Raw genomic sequence first — 14,272 nt, forward strand, 5'->3', positions numbered from 1 at the left:
TAGTCACTGTGTGAGTTGAGAAGCTCTCTTCATCCCAAGGCAGTCTCAGCTTCCTCCTCTGAAACTTGAGACCTTTAGACCCCTCTGTTCTCTCCTTCACCCAGATGCTTAAAACCCAATGGTTTTGCTATGAGGACAAAAGAAGACAATCTGAACGCTTGGAGAAACTCTTAAAAGTAGATGACTGAGGTCTTCCTCTCCGTCTGCCAAGCCTCCTCATTCCTCCTGCTGAAAACGATTAGCGTCCTCAGCATCCTCAAGGTCAACGTTGAATCCAGGCTGGAGACTCATCTCCTTTCCCCTCCTGTCTGCCTGTCTTCTGCTGTTCTCACCAACTGCCTCTTCCAGAATTCACAATGTGGGCAAAGTAAATGACTTCAAGTTCAGGGGGAGTCTAGGGGCAGAAGCGCCCCCCGCGCCTGTTTTACCCGGTTTCTTTCCTCTCCCTCCTAACATTTCCTTACTCTGTCAGCCAGTGGAGGAGTAGAAGCCTTTAAATGCGGCTCTAAACTGCGTTTAAAGAATTAACCCATCTTGCCCCTCACTGGTCTAAGCCACAGGGTGCCAACCGGACGCTAATTGCTTTCTTCTGGTGGGGTTCCAGACGGCTCCCAAGAAGGCAGGAGCGCATATTCCTGGCACCAATTGGCTCATTCAATTTGCTCGCACTGCATTAGCCTCTGCCGGAATATTCATGAGCAGGGGAATGAGGACCCGCACAGGCAGGCGACAGCCACTCGGGCTGGGGAAGGCGCGAGGGAGGGGACGCGGGCCGCGCGCCGCGCTCGGGGGCCGGTGACCGCGCCGGGGGCCTCTGCTCGCGGCCGGGCGCAGCGCCGGGCACCGCGGCGGGCGGGGCGGGGCCTCGGCGGGCTGGGCGCGCCGGGCATCGAGCGCAACTCCTGGCGCCCGCGCGGAGACTTTGCCAAAGACCCGAAGGGCGAGACGCTGTGCCACTTCTGACGGAGGGGGCCGGGGGGTGGGGGGACGGGGGCAGCGCCTCCAGCCGGGGCGAAGGGACCAGCGGGACAGCGGCCGCCCGGGGCACGGGGCCACCATGTGAGCCGGACGCCGGCCCGAGGAGTCTGGACCGAGCGGCCCCGGAGAGGCGCCGGCCGTGCCAGGTAAGCGGGGAGCTCCTGGGGGAGGGGGTGGGGGTGCCGCGCGTTGTCCCGGGCTCGGGGTGCGGGGCTGCTCGGGGCGCGGGGGTCCGCGCTCCCGGGAGCCCCTTCGGGCGCTGCGCGCGCTCCGGCCCCGCGCCGCGCTCTCCCCGCAACTCCCCGCCACCGCGGCCGGCCTGCCAGCGGGTCGGAGTTGCACTTGCTCGGACTTTGGGGGCAGGGGACGCGAGGGCGCCTCCCTTCGCGCTGAGGAGCCGCTTTCTGCAAGCGGGAGGGCGGTGGGGCGGGCCAGGGGCTGCGCGCCCGGCCGTGGGGACCCGCGACCCTCGGGGGCGCCGACCCTGGCTGCACCCTCGCTTGCCCCCGAGCGGCGGCGCCTCTCCCCGGCAGCCGCGGGCTGGAGAGGGCCGGCCGCGTCCCCGGCTCGAAGATGCGCGCCGGCGGGGCCCCGAGACCCGAGCTCCAGGGAGGCTGGCGCGGCCCCCGTCCGCGCCTGGCGCGGCCCCCACGCCCGAGTCCGGCCGTGGGAGGAGACCGTGGCGGCGACTCGCTTCCCCGCCACCTGCCGGACACCGCCAGCTCGCCGGGCCCGGATGCTCCCGGGGACGCTCTGGATGGCGCGCGGGTTGTTTGGGCTTTGCTCCCTCTAGTTGCGGTGGATGGAGACCGGGGGTGGGGCGGCGGAGGACCAGATGGGGTGAAAGTTGCCGATGTGCAGAGGAAACGCTCTCGCGGAGTTCCAGCGTGCCCTTAGCAACACAGAGAGACTGTAGGCTGGACCTACAACGGAGCATAACTCTGCCGGGCTATCCTCCTCGGGTTGGGCTGGAGGATGGAACCCAGAGGGCAGCCGGGAGGCAGCGCCGAGCTGTTTTTTGCGCCCCCCTCCCAAGACAGGCTGAGAGTAACAGGGCTGGCATGAGACCACTGGGGGGTTGGTCTCTTAGCAGGTTCGGAGTTTCCTATGCCATCATTAGTACTGCTATTAATGCTGTTGTTATTGGCACGGATGCCAGAAAGGATTTTGTCTTCCGATTGTTATAAGTCGCTTGGAAACAGTCTGCCCCTCCCCGCTCCCAAATGTCCCTTGATCCCCTTAATCTCTTGATGCTCCTCCCCATCAAAGAAAATTATCCCTCGGATCTGTGGGAGTGTCAGGGACAACCACCCCCGCCGCCCCCGCCCCGCAAAGGAACTGGAGCTACGTAAGAACACCAGAAACAGCAAAAAGTCGCAACTTCACAACGTGCTTGCACCAGCGCTCTAGATGAGGGTTATATTTCTGTCTGCTCTAGCATCCTTTGGCTCCAGAACGGTGGAGGCATTGCCAATCTCTATCCCATACTGGACTCAGCTGTCTCTTTTGGTGTATTCCTACAATTTGGAAATATATTTTTCTCTTGTTGTGACCCTCGCCATCCCACTGGGCACGTCACCTGGCCGCGGCAGGCTCCAGCTCCCAACACCAGAGGCACCACAAGGGCACCTGCGGTGGCCTCCCCAGGGCTTGGCCCCTGGTCCGAGCTGCTCCCGAGTGCAGAGTTGGCCAGCTGATGACGCAGAAGACAGGGCAGGAGGGTGGGAGAACAGCGTGTGAGTCAAGCCAAGAACAGGAGATGAGGTCAAGCCTCCTCGCTGGCCACATCCCTTCCTGCCAGAGAAAAGAGAGAGACAAATGGAGAGCAAACGGGAAGTATTAGAAATTGGAACCAAGCTCTCAGAGTCTATTTAGGCTGTTGCCATTGACTTTGCTATGACCTTCCCTTGCCAGTGCTTCCGATTTTCCCTGTTTGTCAATGCACGAGTAGCCCTGCCTTTCTAATAGGACGGTCACGGTGAGATGATCTAATTTTGTATCCCCAAAATGCTGCAAGTGTCCTGGGAAAAGACAGTCTATAAAATACGCAGTTTTCACGTTTTGTGGGGTGTTTGCTACACTGCAGGTTACGGAGCGACATTTTTAGCATGTGTGCCACGTGGCCGTGTAAAATTAAAATGGAAAAGGAAAGTGCAGACATAAAAATGACTTAGCATTCTTGACACTCTTGTAGAAAAATTATCTTTCATTTGGGGAGAGTTGCCTGGGAGTCTAATCAGTGTTGATACTACTGAAACGCCCCCTTCTACCTTTCTCCCCAGTAAAATTTTATGGCCCAGTTCTCCCAGGAAAGGCAATGGGAATGCAGAAAGTGAGCATGGAAGGGTTGTTAGGGGAGCCATCACATAGACTTTGGAGACTGGAACAGGAAGAAAGATGCCATCCTCCTTGCAGAGCAGGGAAATGTTCTTCTGGAAAAAACAGTTTAACAGTGTAGGGCAATCGACCCAGTCCTGGCTGTTGTCTATTCGCAGATTCAGGACCAGAACTCAATGCTCCAAAGAGGGCTAAGCAAGGGGCCTTGCTCGCCTCCCTTTGGTAAAGACACTGCCCTGCTCTGCTCTTGGGATTGCTGTTAACTTCTCTCTCCCTGCCTGCTCACTGCAATCGTTTCCCTTGCCTTTGCAAAGCGATTCAGATGTACTCTGTCAGTCCCTTATATATTTGTAAATATCTCCCAAGTTCTTAAGCTTCTCAGAGACGTGCAGCTGTTGGCAAATTCAAGGAAATAGTTGGAAGTAATGAAGAGAGTCACTGAAAAGTGGGTATGTTTTTCCCTGGTGGAGAAGTTTTTGAATGCCTTTTGAGCTAGAAAATTAGCAGTTTAGAAAGCAGGAGGGATTTCCTTGACTTCCCTCTACTCAGAAGCCAGGAGCCGTGTTTTTCTTTCCCTCATAGTAGTGAGCACTGTTTGCTTAAGCATTTTTTACAATTTTGGACTTAAAATGGGCTTCGGCCTGATGGTGTTCTATGGAGAGAGGAAAAATGTAAAGAGATACGGAAGGAAGAGCTGCAGTAGCTGGGACATAAATCAGCCAGAATATATGGGGGGGTGATGAGAATAGGTCTTTTCACCCTAAAAAAAGAGTGTCCACTCTGGAAGAAAAAGAAGTCTGATTATTGGCATCCAAGCCTGAAACCAAGGCAGCTGATGCTGAGAGGAGCCAAAGGGCAGTTCTTCTTAGTTTAAAAACAGCAAGACAGTCTCTGCCAAAGGTTGCTGTAAACACGGAATAAAGATTTCATTGTGGGCTGGTGTGACTAGAATAATTAGACAGCTAATTGTTCATTCTGATCTGGTGGTGGTGTAATCAGTAGTGCAGAACAGTGAAAATAAGAGCAAGGGAGAAATAGAAAAGTAGCACATCACTTTTCTCTTTACTTGTTTTACTCTGAGGGTAGTAGGAAAGTCCTGATTAGCTTTGTTTTCCTCTTTTTAAAGTATGTTCATCTCCCCAGAACCCCGAGAACCTGGCAGTCTGAGATCCTCTGCTGCCATTTCCCCCCTTCCAGGTTCCACTCTGGTTATGGACAAAATTTCTCATCTTCTAAAGTCAGCATGGGAAACTACAGTAGGAATGAATGCATTAGGTAACTCCAGTATTAATAGGTTTGCTATGTATCAGCCCAAACCTTAGTATCAGCCCAATCAAAATATACACAAATAGCACCACATTTTTGTGCTTCTCCAACAAATATTTCACAGATATATAAGGTTTAAGAAGTAAATATTCCATTTGTGACACTTAATTATATTTTCTGTTGTGAACCAAATTGCCTAGTGATTAATCTTTCACATTTAATTGAAGAAATGGCCTCTTTGGTATTTTCATACTAATTTAGGAGGAAAAAAAAGCAAACATAAGCAATAAAGGTGATTTTTAAGTGACTGAGCAGCTACAGTTCTTATCGGCAGTGGACTGTGACTTATTGTTATTTACTAGAAGATGGCACTGTCATAAATCCCTTCTGAAATGACTTCTGCAGTGAAGAAATGAGTAAAGGAACGGAGAGCATTATGTACTTAGCGTCTGGGGTGCAGGAAAGGAAGAACCATGTATTCGTTAGTTCAAACCCTCCCTGAATCTCAGTGTTGACATAGAACATGGAGCAAATTCTCATTATTTGAATTTTAAAAAGGAACATTCTTAAGTGTCAATGTTCTGGGAATAAAAACACTCTGCTATAAAGAAAGCATAATAAATCACATAAGGTCATAAAGTCTCATAAGGAGAAATACTTAGTTTCTCCAAGACACTCATTCTGTCTCCATTTGTTTAAGAGGTACAGAACTGTCCTTCCTAACCTTTAGTTTCTTTTATCCGTCCTGAATCAAAAAGGACCGCAAAGAAAGAACACGTACTGAAGCGTTAAAAAGCAAAAGGGGTGCAAAACCATTGAGCTTTCAGAAGGCAGAGTTCTACTTTACAAAACGCACTGTCTACAGCAAGTAAAAATAGAAAATCATATTTCCACATTAAATTATAGAAACAACCCATTTTAAAGAGAAATTTAGCCTTTTCTCATTGAATTGCTATTCATGGTTTGCTCAATAGTTTTTCAGAGTAATCTGCCAATCTGCTAACCAGGACTGTCTAGTTAAGAATATTCCTAATTACATATGGATTAACTTAATTTTAGAACCCTAAGAATATTCAACTCAAAGCATTACTCAAGTGCAATGCAAAGCAGAAATGGTCCAATTTGCCTAAAGGTATATGTAATGTTTTTAAGTTTAAAGACTCATAAAAGAGTGAACATTTGGTATGGGAGTACATCAGTGAATAACTACAATAAAGGAGTAAAGGACACTATAAACTGTTGGATCTTTTAAACATAAACAAAGTAAGGTTATAGCAATACAGCTCATTTCTCCTTCCAAAACAGGAAGGGCCAGCCATGCAAAATACAAATGTCAAAGACTTGAACAACACTGCCTGAAATGGAAGTATTTTTGCTATTTATAAGAATGTTTGACAGTCTAATCAAAAGTTAAAAATGTATTCCAACAAATGCCATTATCATGTTAAGAGTAAAGAGGTATCTTGTATGGAAGAGATATTTCTTTATAGTTCTATGCTCCTAACTGGAATCTTATACATAGTAGATTCTCAATAGATAGGTATTTATTTCATTTTTATAAGGAAAATAAAATTGAATTAATGGAATTTCCAAGATAGATGAGTTTATAATAAGTCGAAAACCTGAATGTTCTTTGTTACTTCAAATTCTTCCTCTAAACTGGTGAGATATGCTTGTGACCAATAGTCATAATTATAGACAATAGTCTGGGTGCGAGGGAAGTTTAAAAAAGATAAAAAGAGGGAAAGATGTAAAGGCTCTCCTTTTCCTTTAGTTTTACCTGAGTGTCAGGTGTGTTTCCGTATACCCAAGTTGTTAAATGCTCAGCATCTCTCCATAATGAAGCCGCGTGCCTGTGCTCCGTCGCTCCACGGTGAAGACGACACTTTACCAAATGGTCATTACTCACAAGTCCTCACACAGAGTCTGTCTCTGAAGTACTGACGTACTGACCGATTATGACTCAAAGGCTGCTGTGGCAGCTAATAAAGGGTAATTCAGACAATAACTTCATTCCACGGCAGTGGCCCCCTTGGTTGTCACAGACATTTGGTTGACACACAGCCCAACGTTCAGACCCAACCGTGCAACTGCAGCCGGACTCAGCACCAGACGGGAGGGCCGAAGCCTGCAGTGAGGTCCCCTCTGCGCAGCCCACTCCCGCCACCCGCCCTGTCCCCGCCGATGACGAGATGAGCTCTGTTGACTGTCCACAGAACGAAAAACAGGGGCCGCAAGGAGCTGAAATGTCTGTACGTGTATCATCACGCTGCTTTTTGTTTGTTTTTCTTTGAGGTCTGACCTTCGTTCAATGAACAAGGTGGTCTCAGAGTTTTCCTGGAGAACAGTACATAGGGTAATGCGGTGACATAATTGGGAGCTAATAGTCAAGAGAAAACCAGGCTAGAATTAGCAAGAAGATTCAATTACCTCTTGTTCCCAGAGGCAGCCGTTTACCAAGACCGGTGCTAAAGTTGTGGTCAAAACAGGATGGGGAGATGGGCAGTGCGGCTTATTTGTTCTCTAGCTGATGTCTTCGGATGGAACCAAGCCTTGGTTTCCACTTTTCACCAGTAAATCAGAACAGAGTTTATTAGATAGTAGCTGATAGAAATTGTTGATGCATACTTTAAGAGTACAGCTGAACATAAGTATTTTAGATGTATTTATAAAAATTTGTGGTTAAAGATATTGTAACATACTATTTTTCTCTGATGAAATAAGTGCATTTCATATCATATTCATTATTCCTTTTTTTCATTTTATAAAGCTAGTGACTTTGAACCCTTATCAATTCCTAATGTGGGGTTAATGTGCACATATTATGAATAATCAATGAACTTAACATAATCTGTTTGTAAAAACCAACAAGAAGTAATTTTATTTAGCACATTTAATTAGAAAATGGCTGAAGGAGTTTCATTTAGATGTAATCTCTGAAGGAAACCAAATATGTGTTTTTTTTAATTTGAAAGATTCTCAGCACTCAGTTTTTGCATCTAAGATCCTTTTCCATGCAAGTGTTTCGAGTAGACATGTAGAAGGCACAGTATCACCTACTTAGCACCTTTTAACTTTGACGGGGGCGGCGGGGGCGGGGGGAGCCAGCTGAACATGCCAGCCATTTCTGTGCCCACCCTTACACAGACCCAAAGGTTTCCTTCATTTTGCTTGTATTGTTAAGAAACGAGGCAGGTTTCAATATCTCGTTTTCAAATTCCTTGACCCCTTGCATCCAAGGCCTCATCGGAAGTATGAGTTGCAAAGGCATCATCACCACACCATTGAGAGAAGAAGCCGCGCTGGAGAGCATGTGTCTTGTGAGCGTCTTTGGATATTGAATAAGATTCTAAATCTGCGCCATACTTTTTGCACAAACTGGCAAGAACCCCCAAGGATGTTCATCTGATAAATAAATACGAAATAAGATTTGTGCTATCATTAATCTCACTGCTTGGCTTGCCAGGTGGTGCCGTGATAAAGAATGCAGGAGATACAAGAAACACAGGGTCAATCCCTGCAACCCCTGGAGTAGGAAAGGACAACTCGCCCCAGTATTCTTGTCCAGAAAATTCCATGGGCAGAGGAGCCTGGTGGGCTACAGTCCATGGGGTTGAAAACAGTCAGACACGACTGAGAGACTGAGCACAATCTCACTACAAATTGTATTTCAAGCAAATGGTACCTAGCAGTCAAAGTACTTCTTCATTAATCTTATGGTTTTGAAGTATTATAATGGCATCTACCTTTATCCATAGCCTGTGTTCTCCTCTCAATAATATTGGGAACATTTATTCAGTCCAAAAATATAAGGCATACTCGTATTTGGAAATAAAATCCTTGAGTAGTCATTAAAAAATTAATCCATTTGGCAGTTCAGCACCTCAGTGGAATACTTCAGGCAGCTAAGCACAGAGGTGATCATCTGATTCATGGGGCTGGTGAGTACTTGAGGTCAAATTGCTGAGGCTTCTTTCTTTAAATACAGAAAAACAACAGATTTCTTCATGATATAGAAGTGCTGTCCATTTCTTTAGATACATCTGTGCAGTGCGCCTGTGTCAATTAAAATGCACTCGGAGACAACGTAGACAGGGCCGTGACGACAGCCACCATGATTTAGTCCTTGACCCTGTGCCAGACACTGTGCTGAGTTTGTAGCTCAGACGGTAAAGAATCTGCCTGCAGTGCAGGAGACCTGGGGTTCAACCACTGGGTCCGGAAGATCCTCTGGAGAAGGGAATGGCAGCCCACTCCAGTCTTCTTGCCCGGAAAATCCCATGGACAGAGGAGCCTGGCGGGCTACAGCCCACGGGGCCGCAGAGACTTGGACACGACTGGGCGACTTCCCCTTCGCATGGTGCGCGTGGCCAATTACAACGCACAGCACTGAGAGAGGACGCAGGAAGGGCCGTGGAAACAGCCACCGTGAGTCAGTCCTCGCCCCTGTGCCAGACACTGTGCTGAGGGCTTCAGATGCATGACCCCATTCATCCCTTTGTGAAGCCACTATAGCTCCCATCTTCCTTTTACAGATGCAGAATCCGAGGCTCAGGATTATGTGGTCTCCTAGGCAGATTTCAAACCCAGGTGTCTCCGGCTCCCAAGTTTGGGGTTCTAATCATGCAGTTACACTGTCTTCCCTACAGCAGGGTTTCTTATCCTTGGTACTAAGGACATGTTGAGCCAGATAATTCTTAACTCTTTATTTGTCGTTCAGCCGCTCAGTCGTATCTGACTCTCTGTGAGAGTCAGACAAAGCACGCCATGGACTGCAGCACGCCAACCTTCCCTGTCTTTCACTGTGTCCAAGAACTTGCTCAAATTCACGTCCATCAAGTCAGTGATGCCATCCAGACATCTCATCCTCTGTCATCCCCTTCTCCTCTGGCCCTCAATCTTTCCCAGCATGAGGGTCTTTTCCAACGAGTTAGTTCTTCGCATCAGTATTGGAGTTTCAGCTTCAGCGTCAGTCCTTCCAATGAACACCCAGGACTGATCTCCTTTAGGATGGACTGGTTGGATCTCCTTGCAATGGATTCTCAAAAGTCTTCTTCAACACCACAGGTCAAAAGTAATTCTTTATTAGAGGAGTGAAAAGGAGCTGTCTGGTGCATTTTAGGACATTTAGCAACATCCCTGGTCTCTACTTGGGTTGGGAAGGTCCCCTGGAGGAGGCCATGGCAGCCCACTCCACTATTCTTGCCTGGAGAACCCCATGGACAGAGGAGCCTGCTGGGCTACAGGCCACGGGGTCACACAGAGTGGACACAACTGAAGCGACTTAGCACGCATGCACACTGAATTTTCTCTAATTCACATATTCAGAGTCATTGTAGTAAACGGAATAGAATAAGCAGGAGAACTTTACCACGTGCCACGCAGAATAAGAATCACTTCCTGTGTGCCAAGCCTTCTGGAAAGCATATCACCAGCATTATGCCATTGCTTTCTGACTTGAGCTTCGTGAAGCAGGAACTGGCATCGTCACCATGTTGTAACTGAGGAAACCGAACCACAGAGAAGGGGCGTAACCCCCCCAGCCTCACACAGCTAGGAGCCCCAGCCATACTACTCTGAGCCTGAGTCCGTCCCAAGTTACAAAATCTGTCCTGCTCCTCACCCTTTCAGCATATGGGAGTACACTATTAAGTTTGAAATGATTTTTTCTAGTGTATAAGACGTGTGGTTATTTAAATGCAAATACCTAAAACACCTTTCGAGAACTAAAATACATCATTTTAAAAATTGTTTGGTTTTTTCTATTATCTATGATGTTGCTTCCTTCAAAGAGCGTAAATTGCTCTGAATCGACTTTAAGTAAATAGGGAAAACAGGATTTTTAGGGTTTAAGCACTAAGTTTAGAAAGCAGATGCTAAACAGTGTTTTAAGTCTGTAGCTGACTGTTGTCTGGAAAGGTGGGCACGAAGAAGAACCTCCTAAGAATGTCTTTGCGCAGCCGTTGCGTCAAAAGGAAGGAAGCTCCCCTGGACCCCGCGGGTTCTGCCCTCCAGAAGAGGACGTCGGGCGTCGTCTGCTGGTAATGAATAGTCTTTGTGCAGTGTGCTCACAGCCCAAGGCGCGTGTCTAAAATTCAGCCTTGCTGAGTCTCTTACATAACGTATTCTCACCAGGGTTTCATTCTCCCGTATCAAACTGTGGCTTATGGAACCTTTGTATGACTTTGTGGAGTGGAGATTATCACACTGGTGTTTTATTCACAAGTACCCACCCCTGGGTTTTTACATGATTCCATAGGGGGACACTGATACAAAGAGTGTTCTCAATATCCTTCATGGTGGGAAGTATTGTCAATCAAGAAGCAAGGCATCTCCTCAATGACCACAAGTCATTGGAAGCATCTCTACAACCTGAAGCAGTATGGAACCATGAAACTGTGCTTCCCATCACGTGTGAGCCGCTCAGAATGTAGGATTGGATAGGTTATTCAGGGGATTTGGACAGAACAAGTTAGGAATGAACTGGGAAAGAGGCATCCTACAAGCACTGAAGAATGTACCAAGCAAATGCTACTACCAGAACCTGACCCTGGACTTCAGGCTTCTTGGGTCAAAGTATGTCAAAAGCCATATGGCTTCGATCTCTACCCTCATTCATAGTTCTGAGAAGTGTAGATGGCCTTAAGTCCTGTACCTTTAGAAGTCACCAGCTAAGGGATATGAATAGCTGGGTTAGGATTAAATAATGTACAGAGGACCACTGTACAGAAAACCAGTGACCACTAAGGCACGGCCTTACAGTGTCACAGACTAGAGAAGAAATGTCCACCAGGAGTGTGTTTCATTATAATATGCAGCCTTCAAGTTAGAGATGTTGCCTTCTCTTTCCCATCCCAACCTCACCTCTACTAATGTTCTACAGGAGATACCAAAGATAGCTCTTGCATCTTTCAGATAAAAGGAAAACCTTCATACATTTGGTGCTGGGTAAAAGAAATACTTAAGCCAAATTGAAGACATCAAAAATAAGCAACTGCATTGAAAAGTCACAGCCATATTGAACAATAAACAATTTATGGAAGGAGCCCAGAAAAATTGTTTTTTAAAAAAATTGAAAAGCATAGCTTCTGACAAGTATTCCTTATTTATGAATGTAAGTAGAGTTTTTTAAGAAACACAAAAATGCTAAAATAAAATGCAAGTTGGACATGTACATTCCTCTCTGAGGCTTGGCATGAGAGGAAATCTAGGCACATATGAGGTTAATTGCAGAGTGTAATTCAATGATCATTAGCTACACTAATTGAGAGAACAGAAGGTCAGGATTACGTGAAATTGTAAATGATTCCAAATCACTTATGGTTGACTGGGGAAGAGCTCTTGGCCTTTGACTTGAGTATTGGTAAGCCTGGGGATCTAGCAACTCAGTGTTTAAAACGAAGGGACTCTCCTAAGTGATGTCTAGATGCCCAAGCGTAGACACTGCTCTCCTGTTTAATACTAGTTAGTTAGCTGCGTCGGGACTTGTGGCACGCGGGATCTGCTGCGTGAGGCAGCCTCTTCTGCTGTGGGTGCGGACTCTCTGGTTGTGGTCCCAGGGCTTCAGCAGTTGGGGCACGCGGGCTGAGGTGCTCTGAGATCTGTGGGACCTCAGTTCCCTGACCAGGGATCGAACCCCTGTTCCCTGTGTTGCAAGGCAGGTTCTTAACCAGTGGGCCCCCAGGGAAGCCCCTAGATACTTCTGGTGTTCCCCCTTTCTTAGCTCAGCTCCCCTCTACTTGTCCTGGGGAGCTTGTGGGCTGCACTCAACAGACCAGGGCTGGGCTTACTTTCTGCTGAGGACACCAGATAACTGGATGGTTCACTGGCTATTTTCCTGCTCTGGCTTCCTAGTCCCTTCAAGGAGTCATGAGGGCAAGAAATCGGAGGAAGTGCTGAGAGTGTTCACCCAGGAAGAGTCTGCCCCAGTGACACCACCCAGGGCTGACAGACCCCAGGCTGTTTACCGCTAGGAAAAACACAGAAACCAAAACACCGACTCTCTCAAATATTTCTCTGGTTCCAAGGCAAGCTGGAATACAAATTGTTTCGAAAAGATCCCGTGCATGCAAAGTGAATAGCTGTCAACAAAGCTATAATTAAGGAGATGAGATGCTGTCAATAAACTTGAAATAATGCTCTTCCTTGGAGCAGCCGCTTTATGCCTTCTCTCTTCTCTACCCTCTCTTCACACAGCCTCCCTCCAGGATAATCTGGAGTTTTCTCAACACCATTTAGGAGGGAAAACTCCCTGCGGAGCTTTTTAGAGACTTGGAGAAATAACACAGGCTGTGTTTTTTCTTCCTTTTGAGATGCTTGATGTTGTTATTTGACCCTAAGTTGTGCCCGACTCTTTGCGATCCCCTGGATTGGAGCCCACCAGGCTCCTCTGTCCATGGGATTCTCCAGGTGAGAACACCAGCGTGGGGTGCCATTTCCTTCTCCAGGGGACCTTCCCCACCCAGAGACTGAACCAAGTCTCCTGCACTGACAGACTCTTCACCACTGAGCTACCAGGGAAGCCTCTTTGAGATGGACATGTTGCTAATGTTTCCTTCAAATTCATGGTGTTTTCCTTTTTTAGCCAATTATCAGTATTTATCCTCCCTCCAGGGCATAGTTTCATTAGTTGATGACTATAGCAGTAAGGTACCCTCCTTGGTAAAGAGAGTTTTGTCTCTGTGAGTTAATTTCACATGTGCTAATTCATGTTTTCGGCACCATCTGCCAACAACCCTTCTCTTGGCTACAACTGATTTCATATTCTTTCGTCCACTGGAACATTTTAGGTCTCAGCAAATGTGTTCAAATGAAAGTCCAGGCTTTTCAAGCCAAAAAAAGTCACCTTCCTTCCTCTTCCACTCTGAGGACCTGTTTCTGCCACAGCCTTGCTCATCACCCTCTCTTCTTGAAGAAACCACAATTCTTTGGACCTATGTCTGATCCTTTTCTGAGAAGATGACTCAAAACTTATCTTCCTGAATGAGACCACAGTTTGCCATAGATTTTCTGCCTCACCGCAAGCCTCTGTCATTGTCCCCTATGCTAAATTTCATTTCTGCAGTATATTTGACGCTGTTTTTGCCAACAATGGTGGCTGTCTCAGGTGAATATTTTCCCTCCTTCAAATGAGTCATAGCTCCTTCAAAGGACAGAAACGGTGTGTTTTCCTTTGCTGCAGCACAGGGTTCCCTGCTCCAAATGGTGGTGGCTCATCAGTACCAATGCTGGCTGCTTTATGATAGCCCTAAAGCGTTTTTTTTGGTTCTTTCCTACCTTGAAACACTCTGTTGTGCCAGCTCGATGCTGTGAATGTTCTAAGTCCACACGCCCCTCAGCTCATTGGCTGGCATGGGCACAGAAAGACGGGAACCCCAGATGGTCATTGCCGTCCCAGGAAACGAGGAGCTGCAAAGGTCGATGGTGAGAGGCACAAGAGAACAATCAGCACTAGAGAAAGGGAACTCACGAAAGGCATGGAAAGGAGCTGTAAAGCGGAATTGCATGGAGAAAGGAAATTTCCCAGCCTTTAAAAAATGCATATGAATAATTACATTTATGTTTACACCTTGGAATCTAGGTATAGCTTTATGATGTGCTGGTGCAAGTGAATTTTCTCTTTAAACTGTATGGGGGCTGTGCCTTGAAGGCTGAAGACTGCAGAGGCTGAAACGTGTGCTCTTTAGGAGTG

At 47.2% G+C, this 14,272-nt stretch overlaps 1 protein-coding gene across 1 annotated transcript in view; it reads left to right on the plus strand.

The window, feature by feature from the left end:
* Positions 1–1,001: 1,001 nt before the first annotated feature.
* CDH20 (cadherin 20) overlaps positions 1,002–14,272 on the plus strand; it is a 219,903-nt gene continuing 206,632 nt past the window's right edge. The window contains exon 1 of the mRNA XM_086373680.1: positions 1,002–1,124. The gene's annotated coding sequence lies outside the window, so the exon portion shown is untranslated. The remainder of the gene's footprint in view (positions 1,125–14,272) is intronic.

The sequence above is a fragment of the Bos grunniens genome, chromosome 24, assembly GCF_055505025.1.
Source record: "Bos grunniens cultivar Pamir isolate PY7600 chromosome 24, Bosgru_T2T1.0, whole genome shotgun sequence".
In the NCBI taxonomy this organism is placed as follows: domain Eukaryota; kingdom Metazoa; phylum Chordata; class Mammalia; order Artiodactyla; family Bovidae; genus Bos; species Bos grunniens.